The 15,401-nt window shown below is 41.2% G+C and overlaps 1 pseudogene; it reads right to left on the bottom strand.

Annotated features, from left to right (window-relative positions):
- Window positions 1-7,551: 7,551 nt before the first annotated feature.
- Window positions 7,552-14,961, bottom strand: LOC143840133 (large ribosomal subunit protein eL33 pseudogene; annotated as a pseudogene).
- Window positions 14,962-15,401: the final 440 nt, after the last annotated feature.

The following is a 15,401-nucleotide window of genomic DNA, read 5'->3' as shown; positions in this document are numbered from 1 at the left end:
CTGTATATTGCACTGGTCAGACCCCACCTGGTGTCCTGTGTGTAGTTATGGAAGCCTCACTTCAAAAAGGGTGCGGATAAAATTGAGACGGTTCAGAGGAGAGCAACAAGAATGATCTGGGGCCTGGGGACCAAGTCCTTTGAGGAAAGGCTGAGAGACTTGGGAATGTTCAGTTTGGAGAAGGTTGAGAAGGGACATGATGGCTGTCTTTAACTATTTGAAAAGTTGTCATTAAGAGGAGGGCAGGGAATGGTTCCTGTTGGCAGAAGAGGATAGGACTCACAGTAATGGCTTTAAACTACATCTAGAATGGTACTGACTAGATATCAGGGGGGGGAAATTTCACAGTCAGAATAGTTCAGCAATGGAATCATCTTCCTAAGGAGGTAGTGAGCTCCCCCTCACAAGCAGTCTTCAAGCAGCGGCTGGACAGACTTTTATCATGGATGCTTTGGGCTGATCCAGCATTGAGCAGGGGGTTAGACTAGATGGCCTACATGGCACCTTCCAACTCTATGATTCTTTTATTCTAAATCCTCTCCTTGGCCTCCTCAGAGTCCTGCTTCACTTGCAAGACAGCACATGGCTTTCACGGCTGTGGCACAAGGCTTGTTTACCCAACAGCTGCTGCTGTTTCTAGGATCAGATTGTCCTTTGCTTATCTTTGGATGAGTGCCAAAGGAGGGGTAAAAAGCCCATGTTATCTACAAGTCCATAGTTTTAAAAGTCACAGAAGTAAACTAGGGCAACTTCCTGAGAAGATAATAAAGATTCCTAAAGATAAACTGAATCTGCCAACTCATTTTCCCATCAAAGCCTTCCTGTATATGAATTTGGGGATCTAGGGAAAATTCTCACAAAATGCCTTGTTTGTGTTGGCTATTTCAAATGGATATTACATTTCAGATTTCCATTTGCAGAAATTTGATCTTGATACATTTTTGGATACTGTCTGATGTGACATTTTTTCATACATGTTCTGAAAAGTGTTTCCTTGATATTCACTGCTTTCCCTTCTTTGGAGTCCAAATATATCACACTGAAACACTAGATGAAAATGCAGTTAACTAAAATAAAGATGATCTGTGTTCATGTTAACTCCTATCAAAACACATTTATTTTTCAAATGGAGGGATTGTGGAAGATGGCTGCCAGTTTGTAACATCCAAGGTAAGAGCTTCTCTGTCTTGTTCCAGGTCATTAAAAGCCTGGACAGGCCAGAGGTATGAGAAAATCACAGAAAACTTAAAATCCCTTGGCACTATAGTCATCTTCAGAGGCCCTGCTTCAGGCTTCCCATCTTCTGAGATTAGGAGAGGGCCTTCTCAGCAGTAGCACGAAAACTCTGGAACATTCCCCCCAACAAGTAATGACTTCTGTTTTGTTTGGCATATCCTCAGTGATCCAGCCTTCCTGCCAGTGTTCTTAATTGTTTTATGTTTTTGAATGTATTTTAGCTTCGGTTTTAACTGTTCTAATGCTTTGTTGTTGGTTTTAATGGTTTCATTATATATATATTTATTTGTTAGCTGCCTGGGGAGCTCATACAAGGACAGAAAGTCAGGATATAACCATGATGGCTCTAACCCAGTTGATATCAACCTAGGCAGTGCTGTATACTTTTTCTTTATTGTTTGCTTTTATGTTGTGGCTTACAGAAATTTGTTTAAATTGCATTATATTTTTGAAGCTATATTTCATCTCCACAGGGGAGTAAAATGAGATAAAAACACATTAAATAAATAAATCCATATTGCAGTCATCATGTTTCCTTTAAAAATCAGTTGCGACAAGGACACCAGGGAAAGAAGTGGTTCTGCATGCCAATGGGCATGGTCCAAACCCCTAGCTTCCCTTACATAAATACACATAAATAACAAGACAGGCAATATTTTATTTTCTGTCTCAAAATACTTTCCACACATTTCCCATATACAGTGTCTTTTATATATGGATACAAACCAGAAAAACACTGTTTGTGATGGTTCCTAGTTTGTGGCATGTCCAGTTGGCAAACTGTGAACCATCACAAAACTTTGGGGGCTAAATTTACTCTTGAAAACAACAAGATTAATTTGAAATGCTGGAGAACTCCAACCCTTCCCCCATTGCTTTGAAGTTTGGTAAACATATTGAGTGGAAACAGTCTGTCTGATAATGTATCCATTCGTGAAGCAGCACGAACCTCCACAAACTTTTTGAAAGTTCATGAAAAGTACGATCCATGAACTTGCCAAAATTCATCATGAACTTTAATTCATGAGCCAGTTCATGCACACCCCTAGTGTTTTTGTGTGCAGGAAAGCATTAATTTAATTACATATTTAATGTTGTTTATATGTAGCGTCAAAACTCCTTTAGGGTAACTTAAAAATAGATACATACAACAGACTTATTAGTTATGTAATAATGTAATTAGGGGTATAAGAATACTGATACTTTTTTTGTATCAAAACCACAGTTCAATCAGGAAATGCAGAATCACTCATACAATTTGAAGATCGACAGTGGGTTGAATGTTAGTATTGCACCTTTTGAGATTTAAAAGGTGTATGCTGAATTGTTACAGAGTTAACACTGAGGGTTATTAACTAGATCATAGTATTAGACAATACATGTCTTCATCTTTATGCTCCAGTCTGCTGTTGATGAAAAAGATGGTACAACAAGATAGACCAATCTTTCCCATCAGAGGTCTTTTATGTTTATTCTTTCAATTAAATGTATAAAGCCCATTTGATCTTGCTAGTCATGGTTCAAAACAATGGACCAGAAACACTTCTTTTTTTGTTTGTTTGTTTTCTACGAAATGATAGTGAAGTATTTAAAAAACAGGACATTACAACAGAATTTAACAGTTATGGTATAAATTAAACTTGAACATGACAAAACAAAACTAGTCCTTGGACCTTGTTAACTGATGCCATTCCTTCAATTGAAATGGCTCCCTGAATACATTTGTCCATAGGTCTGTTTGCCATCTAAATGGTAGTGGGCAGGAATCCAATATATATATGCCCATGCTTTAAAAGTTATGATAATTATTCCACTTCACCATAATTCATCCTTATTTGTATTTATTTAATTGTACAGTCATAGACCAGAGTACAGAAACATAAGAGCCTGTAATACAAAAAGCTTGTAATACTTTAGGTTAAGTATTAGGATCAGTTGACCAACAGCAGCAGCAACAAGAAGGATTGGTTTGTAGATATATTAAGGGGCTTTTTGCACGGCTTCAAAATCGCACAATGGTTGCTAATTGGAAACGCTATTGATTTGCCTTAACGCACGACGTCGTAGACAATCTGCAACACTCCTGAAACCGATCAGCAAAAAGCGCTTCGTTGTAGCGCTTTCAGGGGAATCCCAAAAAGTGGATTCACCCTCCGGAAAGCGCTACACTCTTGCAAACAATCTGTAACACTAGCGATAAAGACCTGTGCGTTACCATTGTTGCGGTTTCTTCAAAGTCCCTCCTCCTGAGCCTGTCCTCCAAACGTCCGGCGAAGCGATCACCATTTTTTTTTCTCCGAGCGAGCGGGGATAAACGCACCAGCGAGCCTCTTTCTGTTTAGAGGCTTCCCTGGCTTCAGTCCTTTACCTTTAGTCACTAAGCACAAACCACATAAAAGCCCGTTTGCTGAAATAAAGTCCCTTTATTTTTTACACATTAATTCAGCCGAAAATCGGGCCCGTGAGAGGGGGGGGGGATTTTTTTTTATCACTCGGCAGCGTGGCAACGATCATACGATCAAACGACAGCTCACATTAGGCAGCTGGATGGGTCTCTCCGTTGCAACGAATCTACCTAGATTCGTTGCTATGGGTCTGTTTTTTTTTTAAAAAAAACCTTTCTTAAAGGGAAAGGGGCTGTTTGGGAGCATGCTAACGGCTGCCCATTGGCTGCTTGACGGCCAGGGGCGGGACGAGCTTGGCAATAGCGCTTCCTTTCTAGCGATTTCTGCCGAGACCGGAAGCCTGTGGGAAACGCTAAAAAATGCAACTGATTCCACTACAAAGGCAGGTATGCATAACGACGAATTCCACTATTTTAAATGGCGATTTTTCATTCCGCAAACAATTTGCAACAAAGATCCCCGTGCGTAAAGGCCCTAAGATTAAGCTAAAACGATATTATAAAAATAATATAAAAATTAAAAGTTTAAAGTTTAACAGATTAAGGCTCAGAATTCTAGAAATTTAAATATATTTCCTGTCCTTCTGACAAACTTGAATCACAAGGGCACTGTACGCAGGGAGATCTGAGGTTTTTCATTGAGAAGTTCTCTAATCCGTTCTGCATTGGTTTGATATGGCATCATATCTATTAGCAGGCAAATAAGTTTGGAACATACTTGATCGTAAAGTGGACAGCTGACTTGAAGGCATTTAAAGCTATCTTGGTCCCTTTAAAAAGTATTTAAGGCTGGTCATAAGGTCGGCAGCACCAAGCCACCTTAACTACAGTCATCCTTTAGTGTGCTGGTGCACTTCAGTGAGCTCCTTCCACTCATTCTGGCTTGTGATCCCTTGTCTCACAGCATCAGTGCTATCCTAAACCATCTGCTGCCTGATGGAAGAGAGGCCCCCACTGTGTTTTACTCATTAATATTGTCTTCAGCTGAAAAGAACTATGCCCAAACAGACAAGGAGGTCCTGGCCATTGTTGCAGGCATAAAAAAGTTCCATGACTTTCTGTATGGCCAGAAAGTCGTCATTTTATTTGTTCATGTTGGACAAGCAAATGCCACAAATCCTTTCACCACACGTACTTAGGCGGTCTATTTCTTTGAATGGGTACTTGTACGCTTTCCTTCACTGTCCTGGCAAATCCTTGGGGAACTGGTGCCCTCAGCTGCTGCCATCCACTGATGTTGACCCATCACTGGTCCACCACGTCCTTCTTGAGGATCTTCCTGAACCACTCCATGCCTCCAACATAACTGCCACCTCAACCCAGGACAAACTTCGCAGCCAGGTTTTGAGCTGGAGATGGAAGAGGTAGTCATCAGACTAGCCAGAGGTGGAATTCAAACCATTTGTTGCTTGGCAGCACAAACTGTCTGCCCACAAGTGCTGCCTCCTGTGGGACCACCATGTGGTGGTTCTCGCAAAGTTGCAATTTCAGGTACTCTCTGCCCTCCACAAGGGCCACCTTGTTCAGATGAAGGCATGAAGGCCCAAAGGTATGTTTGGTAGTCCAGCATTGACACCGACATTGAGATGTGGATTCACCACTGCTCCACCAGGAAAGTTGCCTTAAGATGCTGTATGCTCCAGTACAACACTGGGAGTCCACCCACACACCATGGTCCTGTCTCCATTTAGACTTTGCTGGTCCCTTCCATGGACAAACCTTCCTCTTAATAATGGACTTGTTCTCCAAATGGCTGGAGGTGGTCCCAGTGTCATCAATGATGTCAAAGACCATCATTTAGGCTTTCCAGAAGCTATTTGCCACTCACGGCTTGCCATACACTTTAGTGTCTGCTAATGGGGTACAGTTTGTGTTTGAGGAGTTCCGTGCATTTAGTACTTGCAACTTGATCCACCATGTTCACCTCAGCCCTCTTTCATCCTGAATGAACAGGCAAGCCGAGCAGATGATGCACCACACCAAGGACCACTATAAATGACAAGCGCATGGAGTTTGGCATCAGTGGGTCACTGAGTTCCTTACTTGCCAGCATGTCACCCCATCATCCACCACTGGCACAAGCCTGGCGGAGTTTCTCATGGGCTGTTGCCTCACCAGTCTGCTTGATAGGCTCAATTCAGATCCAACATCTGTATGTCCTGGCCAGGAGGCAACAATGGCATTTGTAATAGGAGACCCCTTATTCATGCGGAACTATGCTAGCAGTCCCTGCTGGATTCCAGCATTTGGTCTGCGGAACACCGACCCAGTCTACCTGGGGTTCAGCTTCCTGGCAGTAACACACTGCACCACCATGTGGATCAGATGCAGCACTATGTTCCAGCCAATGCAGACAACACACCACAGCCTGCTCGTATGCTGACCAATTCTGTGCCTGACCCTGCAGCCCATGAGGACTGTGACCCCTCACCAGACCCCTGAGTTTGCAGCCAAAAGTCGTTGTGCAGCTGATTCCAACAGAGCCTTCCTTATTGTTGCTGGTGCTTCTAGCACTGATGACAGCTTCTCCAGCTCCACTTCTGGTCACAACACTGGAATTAAAGCATACAGGGCACATTCGGACTACTCCCAAGTACTTGGAGAAAATTGTTCATCATTTGGTATGTGCTTATCTTCATAGAATCTTCATAGAATCATAGAATAACAGAGTTGGAAGGGACTTCCTGTGTCAGTTTTGTGTAGTAGTTGGGAGTGTGGACATCTTTGCGCTCCCCCACATGTAGCCTGCTGGGTGACCTTGGGCTCACCACAGCACTGATAAAACTGTTCTGGCCCAGAAGTGATATCAGGGCTCTCTCAGCCTCACCCACTTCACAGGGTGTCTGTTGTGGGGAGAGGAAAGGGAGGGCGGCTGTAAGCCACTTTGAGCCTCCTTTGGGTAAAGAAAAGTGGCATATAAGAACCAACTCTTCGTCTTCGTTGTCGTCTTCATCAGCTTCATCATCTTCTCTTCTAGTCCACCTCCCCACACACACACACAATGCAGGATACTCACAACCTTATTGCTCACCCAATGTAACCTGCCACTCCCTTGAACCTCACAGAATCAGCCTCTCCATCAAATGTCTATCCAGCCTCTGTTTAAAAATTTCCAAAGATGGAGAATCCACCACTTCCCGAAGAAGCGTGTTCCACTGAGAAACCGCTCTAACTGTCTTAGGGGAGAGGGGTGTTATGCATGTGGACATTCTGTCCGATAAGACAATATGCAAGCGAAGGATTGAAATCTACCCAATTGCTATCTGACGAGACTCTGAGAATGGACCAATCTGTGGGCTCCATTAAGAGCCAATCAGGTTCCTTGGTGAGCTGTCTGAAATGTATATAAGTTCCATGAATTCTGTGTTTACTATTCAGTGTTTCTTGTGGGAGTTGGAGCTAATAAAGAGCTACTGTTTTCAAAGAGCTGTATCTGTGTCCACCGAACCCAGACTTAATAGGGCAGGTCCCTCTTTCTGAACCTTGAGAGTTGTTGTAGGGTTTTGCAATCTTGTACAAGCTGCACAACTTGGCAATATTGTAAAACTGACTAAGGGATAGGATGCCAAAGGCACTCTTCAACCTTATTTATCCCAGGGCCAGTCCTTTCTGTTGATTCAACTCCTAAAATGATTCATCACCATTTCTTCATCATGATTGGTAATTTCATAATAAACACTTTATGAGAGTACTGTTTTTATTTAGCTGCTTTACAACCATTTAAGCAACTATACTAAAACAGCTGAAGATTCAAAACCTACATTTTGACAAAGTTTTACTGTAAAAAGGACAGTACTCAGTTGTTCTACTGCCCAGGTGAGGCCAGAAGGTGTAGTCTACCAGAGTCTGTGGATAGTCTTACACATATGGAACTACTCATCCATATGAAAACCAAAACAATATTTGTTGACTGCAAGTCACCACTATTCAATACTGAGTTCAACTAATAATCTGACTGTATGAGTTGGAGCAAAGAGGGAGAATGAACCGTTGCTTCACATGCATACATACTATGAATTCTCTTGACTCACAAATTTCACCAGCAATGTTGCAGTGTTAACTGGAATCTTTTTTTTTTTTTTTAAGCAAGCTGCTAAACCAGAACTAGCACCTCTTATATTGGGAGCAGGTGTAACAGAATTGAAAGTGAAAGGCTCATTTGGGCCCCATTTCTTCCCACTTGGCCTAATATTCAAAACACCCTGAGGAAATTCAGGACTACCTGATATGTCGAGTTCATAACTACTCCATAAGACAGACTGCTTATGAACAGAATAAAATTGGCTGAAAAACATGAGTCCCATGATTCATTAATTTATTTGAAAAAAAAAACACACACAGTGAAATAATTACCTGGGAATTCTGATGAAACGCAACCTAGAATATGTGTGGGTTTCAACCTAAGTTTAATTTTGAAACAATAAAATAGGGATGCTTATTCATTGGGGAAATTAAATTTTTTTAAGGCAACGTTCTTGACATTTGTGAGGAAAACATAACCAGATGGGACATATACAACAGGATGCACCATGGTTTTGTTTATGGAAAAAGGAACAGGCAGTCTTAGCAGGACCTTGTCTTCAAAGCAGTCATTAAAAACAACAAAAACCAAAGACCCATTTTCATGGTAGATTATCTTACTTTGCATTTATATTCTTTTCACTAATGTTTCTATGCAGGTTTGTATTACTTTAATTAAAATATAATAATAAGGTAAAGTCCTGAAACTTCCATGTGTGACATGATGCAGAGCAGATACTGAGATCATGCACCCATGCTTCCAGTCACTCACAGCATATATAGTATGATCCCTGAGAGATACCACATTCATTTATTTATTTAGAATACAGAAATCCAGTGAGCTTGAAAACAGGCCAGAACAATCACACAATTATAAGGGATCACTTAATAGAGCTTTTTTTATATATAGGAGAAAGGCAGGTAGGGACACGTAAATCCAAAATGTTCTTACAACCTCACAGCATACACAAGTTCTAGGGGAAAAGACAAAGGAATGAACAGGGGCCCATATATGAAGTACCAAATGAACTGATTAATCCAATTTTTAAACAGGCTTTGCAAAATTAAAGTATCTGAGTTTAACAACTTTTAACTTGTACCTTTCATCTTTAAATGTGTACTAGAACTCAGTATCTTCAGTTTCCTATGCAACCTCTCAGAGTAAACATGTTTCTGGGCACAACTTCAACACACAGGACCAGATGGACATGGGAGTAGCAATAGCCACCAATTCCCACTTCCAGTTGTTGATTCCTCTCATGTCATCCCTCAGGGTCACCTTTCCTCCCAGGAGCAGCATTTATTGGAGGTTAGTGGGCTGCAGCAGAAGGGGAAAGGCAAGGAAGTGCCATTCTGCCCTTGTAACATTTTGTCTGGATCCAACCCACAATGTTAGGATGCTTAGGGCTGATCCTGCGTTGAGCAGCGGGTTGGACTAGATGGCCTGTATGGCCCCTTCCAACTCTATGATTCTATGATTCTATGTTGTTTCTTCTCTCTCCCTTCCCACACCACCTAGAAAAGCTCACTAAAAATCCTGCTCTGGGAGTCTTAGAAAAACTATTGTCCTATATTTGGAATGCTCTTCTTTATGGAGAAAGATCAGACAAAATTTATCACATGCAGAAAGACATAAAGTTAAAGAACTTCACAATCCAAAAAGTTTTATCTTGTGGAAGTGCTTTCAAGGTGAACTTTCCACCACAGAACATTAAAGTCTCATAATGCTTAGTTTAATACATCAAAAATGCATCAAAAATACATAAGTCACACCAAAGCAAGGGAAGAAATTGCTTCTCTGAAATAATTTTTAAATTGTATTCATAGTGAGTGATGTTGTTTATTGGCATGGACATCTCGGGAACTTTTGATGTCATTGATCAGGGTATCATTTTGGATCACTTTTTGAAGTTAGGCCAGGGAGTTACCATTTTGCAGGCATGTCAATTCTACTGGAAATGTAGGTTACAGAAGTTGGTGCTGGGTGAATGTTCTGTGGCACTTTAGGCTTTAGCACACAAAGTCCCATAATGTTCTATTTTACCCTTCCCCCTCTTGCTCTTTTAACATCTATATGAAACTACAAGGGCAGGTTATATGACATTTGGACTTGGCTGTCACCAATATGCAGGTGACACTCAGTTCTCTCTGACTCTTCCAGTTGATCCCAGGGAGGCTGCAAAAACTTTAAACAGGTGCCTGAAAGCAGTTTGGGTACGAATTTGGACTAATGAACTGAAGCTTAATCCTGACAAGGCTGAAATGCTATTGATGAATGAAAGTATTGAGTTATCTCCTGTTCCGGATGGGATTTTATTGAAGGAGGAAGTCTACATCTTGGGGGTGCTGATGGGGACGAGCCTACTGCAGGTAGTAGCAGTCATCAGGAGTATCTTTCATTAGCTTCAAATGGTTAGCCAGCTGCTGCCTTTCCTGGGCAGAAAAACATCATTGCGGTACATACTCTGGTAACATCGAGAATAGAATATAGTCTATGTGTGGCTGCCCATAAAATTTTTTCAGAAATTTCAAATAGTCCAGAATGCTGCAGACCAGGCAGGGTTGTAGCGACATAACACTTCAGCCTTGGTCCATTTGGCTCCCAGTGTGTTTCTAGGCCTAATTCTGGGTTCCAGTACACCTTATGTCGTTTAAGACTAGCACACCTTACATGAACCTACCCAAACAGTAAAGCCACTTTCTGAGACCGTGCTTTGGAGTACTTCTCAGTCAGAATTACAGAACTTTCTCCTCAAGGATATGAACCTGTCCACTTACATCATGGTCTTTCATAAGTGGGTGAAGGCTTCTTTAATGCTTTGGCTTGTAGTTCTGATTGGGCAGAAAGATAGAATATAAATTGTAAACAAACAAACAAAACAAACCACTGGCACCACAGTAGTTTTGCATGAAGTTGTTCCGAGTATGATACCACTAAATTGGAGGAATGCTATTGAAAACAGCTCATAATAGAAAATTATGTGTCATGAGATAATTACTGAAACCAAAACACTGTTGCTTTGATTGAATGAATATTGATTGCTTAATGAATGCAAAGGCATTGCCAGCATCACCCCTAGGGGGAATGATTCATTCTGAGGAATATTATCTAAAACAAAATCACAGTGGAAATCTATATGCTAAAAGATTGATATTATTGAAATTATGTGTTTGGACATATCTCAGCTCCTTTCAAAGATGTTTTTATTTCTGTCTGTTCTGAAGCATTCAAGCTATGGCTAATTTTTTAAAAATGAGTTTTCCATGGTATATTTATTGGAAAAGCACTGGGGCAAATAAAATATAGTCCAAAAGATGTAAATATATTCACTAAATGTCAATGTTTTTGTTTAGCAATAGTCCAACTGGGACTTGCATAGGTAACCACATTTCATCTATTAAAGTAATGCTTTCCATCCTTCCTTATAAGGGAAGAAATCAATCATTATTTCTTTGATGTTGAAGGGAAATCAGTAAACTCTTTGGAAACTGGGAACTCTATAAACTGTGATCTGATTGGAATTCTTGTAACGATCTCACAAAGAAAGGTACAATATAATCCAAAATGATGGGGAAGTCGGTAGACATTGTGAAAAGGATATATGCCGAATGTGGTAGGTAAGATGACACTTTAGGCTTTGGACTAGTTTCTCCTAAGGGTATTCACTGGATGATTTAAGTCTCAAAAACTTAAAAACTGAAGCTACAGAAAAGGCAGATACATTTCTTTCTAAGGAAGAATGACATGGCACACTATAAGCTTCAATGATGGGGGGGAATGCCAGGCAGAAAGAGGTAAGCAATATTTTGGAGCAACAAACTGCTGCCCACCCATGGAATATCAGCTTATTCCACAGCATTCCTGTAACTGTCAATAATGTCATCGAGGAGGCCAATGGTGATTGCAGCCCTGGGCATCAAAAGGAAGCCTCAATTTTCAAATGTGTCTTAGGCTGCTTTCACAAAATTGATACTGGCTCCACACTAGTCCAATGGTGGTGATCTTTGACATTTATATTATATTTGTCCAAAACAAGCTATGATTGGCATATTGTTACGCTGCATAATTTGCCCATAGGCAAACTTTTCCTACCACGTTTATAGGATTTACATAGTCAGGATTAGTTTTATGCTTATTTCAGCAAAACAAAATGGGTAAGGATAAAAACAGATTTGCTATGTCAGAATACCACTGATAACTATTTTAAGACCTGACCTCCTTTACTTTCAGTTTATAAACTCCTTATTTTAAAAAAAAAAACAAAGCTTTCCCCCATTCAGTTAAAATAAACAAGCCAGCCTGGGCAGATTCTAATTCACTGGTCTTGATGAAGCAGTCATTAGGCTGAGGGCCAGTAACCAAGTATTCATCCAACTTCTTCTGTTAGAATTATGGTATTAATTTGGGAAGGACAAAGTTTCATTGCAAAGCACATTCTTTGCAAGCGGAAGAGTACAGGTACCAGAGCATAAATGCCTTGAAGAGCTAGAACTTTTTACTACCCAAAGACGTCACAGTTTTGTAGGTACCTACGAAGTTAAAGTATCTCCCACTTGACTCTAGGAGAGCAGCTGCTAGTCAGAGAAGACAACCCAGTAATATAGAAAGACCAGTGCTCTGACTTGATAGAAGGCAACTTCACATGTTCAGCTCATCATGAACCATGTACCAGACAGCCTTATCTATTTATACAATATTTTAGTACTTGGAAATCTGGGAGCTTTCAAGTTGTACGTGTTAGTTTTGGTCATAAGGCAATTGCATTTGTCCTGCGCATTTCTGTGTATTCACACTTAGTGGCATCCAAATGAGAATTGTAAGATTTTGTTTGATCTACTGGAATTCATTTAAATCTGGTATAGCCAACTACAACATAGATTCAGAATACACCTTCCATAGAAAGAATTGCCTGGCAGAGCAGGAGCACCGACAAGCTTTATATAAGTTTCAGTGGTTTGCAGATCACTGGTCTGGAAAAACACAAAACCAGTCTATGCAGCAAATGAAAAATGTGTGCTGTGAAATGAAGACAGAACTATTTGGATTAGAAATGTCAGGAAAGATAAATTGCTTGGCAAAGCTATCCATTCTGGAGAGAGAATCCACACTATATTTGTTTGTTTTATTTAGTATGGATATATTTATATTTATTTATTTGGTATGGAATATGTGCAGTATAGTCAGGAGACCCTAGGATTGTCTGGCAGTGAAGCAAAAGCCATTTGGAGGTGGTTTGTTATAGCCCACTTGTCATTCCGCTAGTGTTCCTAGGAGGTCTGTCACCCAAATGCTTGCCAGGGCCAACCCTGCTTAACTTCTGAGATCTGGTGAGATTGGGCTTGCCTCGACTGTCTAGGTCAGGGATACCCATACTACAATAGTCTTCAACACTATTCTGGAGATTCTCCAGAACACTATTCTGGAGATTTATGTAAACAATAATGCACAGTATTTCATTGTAGTCTGTGTGTATGAATGAATCAGACTTCAAGACTTAAGTCATAGTATAGAGAAACTAACGATGCTTTCTGTACTCCTTGCTAGATTGCAGCTGCTAGAGTAATATTCTCATCCTGAATGTGGGAATCTCTTGGGGGAGAGGAATAACTATCACTATACTATAAAAATTGGAAAACAAAGCATAATATTTTTAAAAATTATTATTAAATGTATAGTCCACCTTCCTCCTGGGACTCATGGCAGATTACAATAACAGTCCAACCCCCATACAAACCCCAATCCCTAAAACAAATTAAAAATTCTCACAATTCTCACAAGTATTAGATGGCGAAAAGAATCCTCCTACCTCCCCACAGTCACCCACCAGGGGTGTTCACACATTGGTACAGTGCAGCCTGGGAGGGGGGCCCATTGATCTTAAGAACCCAACCTCAGTCAAAGACCTAGCGGAAAACCTCCGTTTTGCAGGCCTTGTGGAACTTTGACAGCTCCGTCAGGGCCCTCAGCTCTCCCAGGAGCTCATTCCACCAAGTTGGGGCCAGGACCAAAAAGGCCATGGCCCGGGTCAAGGCCAGGTGTATCTCTCTGGGGCCAGGGACCACCCACAGAGCAAAGGGCCCTGGTAGGGGGCATAAGCAGACAAGTAGGCCCTCAGATAGGCAGGGTTCAAGCCATAGATGGCCTTAAAGGTCAAAACCAGAACCTTGAACCTGATCCAAGCTGTAACTGATAACCATGCAGTTGCCTCTGCACAGGCTGGATGTGGGCCCTTCAAGATGAACCTGTGAGGACCCTAGCAGCTGGGTTTTGCCAGCTGGATTTTCCAGGTCAAGGACAAGGACAGGCCAGCACAGAGCAAATTACAGAAGTCCAGTCTAGAAGTGACCATTGCATAGCCTCGCCTTGTGAAGATGAAAAATGCCATGCATGTTACCACAGTGATCCGTGCCTCCATCGAAAAGGAGGCATCCAAAGTAAAACAATACACTTCAATCAACAACACTGCCTTTCATTCAACAAGTCTTCTATATCCATAGTACTCCAGGAAAGTGCAGTGTTGGCAGTAATTATTGCTCCTATTCTTCAGTAGACCTGGGGATATTTATTTCAACAATCACGTTCTTCTTAGGTATGCTGCCACTAAGACAATTTCCTTGCATGAATGTGTCATGCATTATTTTTCCTGACAATAAAAGTGATCTTTGTGTCACAAGATATTTACATTGCAGAATTTGAGTGGTGGCACAAGTGTCACATCAATGTAAGTATACAGATTGGAACTGAAAGCTCTAGCAGGTTCCTAGTTCTCTAGATACATATAGTTGCACAAGAAAACTATAACCGCGTTGTTAAAGAAATGAACCATGTAAGTCTTGCAACCCACACATACTTTAGAAGTTCAATATTCCTAAACCAGAATTTCATGACAAACAATGTTATGTATTCTTGCCCGCAATAAGTGTGGTTTATTCTTTTAATATACTGTACATTTTATTTTCTGTCCACATTTAGATTCTAGGTCGATACAGCATCACTTGGTTCCTGTGTCCAACATCTTCGGCGGACAAGTCGGAGTGGAACTTTGCTCACACCATGCCACTGTTTCCTTGAGGTTCCCCCAGATCACTCAGGTTCTGTTGGGCTTGCCCCCCAGAGTCCCCGTGTTGTGTTTTGCTTTGTACACGTAGGAGGATTTCCTGCCCAAGTACAATTTTGTCTCTTTGCATGAGTAAACCACCTCAATCTTCAGGAGGGCCATGTGCTCCCTCTAGTTGCAGAGACCCTGTTTGCAGCCAGCAAAAGTGGCCTTGGACCACAACTTGCCAGTCATGGTGTTGCCTTGAAGTTCTATCCCTGCTGCTTAACAGCACCAACCCAAGATCAGAAGGGGTCATTGCACATGGTAGCAACTGGAGTCCAGATAGGTAAGTACTCTCATTTTAACTTAACTGTGTTTATGGCATAGTAGATGCATAGTATGGCATAGTAGATACCCACCAGGGTCGGTGGTGCTGTTGTTGTAGGGCATGGACGGGTGTAAGGGGGGAGGTCTACAGATTGGTTTTTGCCACCAGTATTGGATTGTTTTGTTTTATATCATTTATGTGGGTTTTTAAGGTTTTTATTATAAACTGCCATGAGCCAGCAGGATCTGAGAGTGGCAGTTAATAAATGTGAATATAAATAAATAGGCTTGCTCTGGCCCTTTTTCTGGCACTGGGAAGGTGGAAGTGACAGTGCAACATAGGCCTGCTCCAGTTCTGTTTCTAGCATTTGTGA

The sequence above is a fragment of the Paroedura picta genome, chromosome 6 (assembly GCF_049243985.1).
Source record: "Paroedura picta isolate Pp20150507F chromosome 6, Ppicta_v3.0, whole genome shotgun sequence".
Taxonomy (NCBI): Eukaryota; Metazoa; Chordata; class Lepidosauria; order Squamata; family Gekkonidae; genus Paroedura; species Paroedura picta.
Note: the sequence above shows the minus strand (reverse complement) of the source record. Positions and strands in the feature narration are given on the sequence as shown.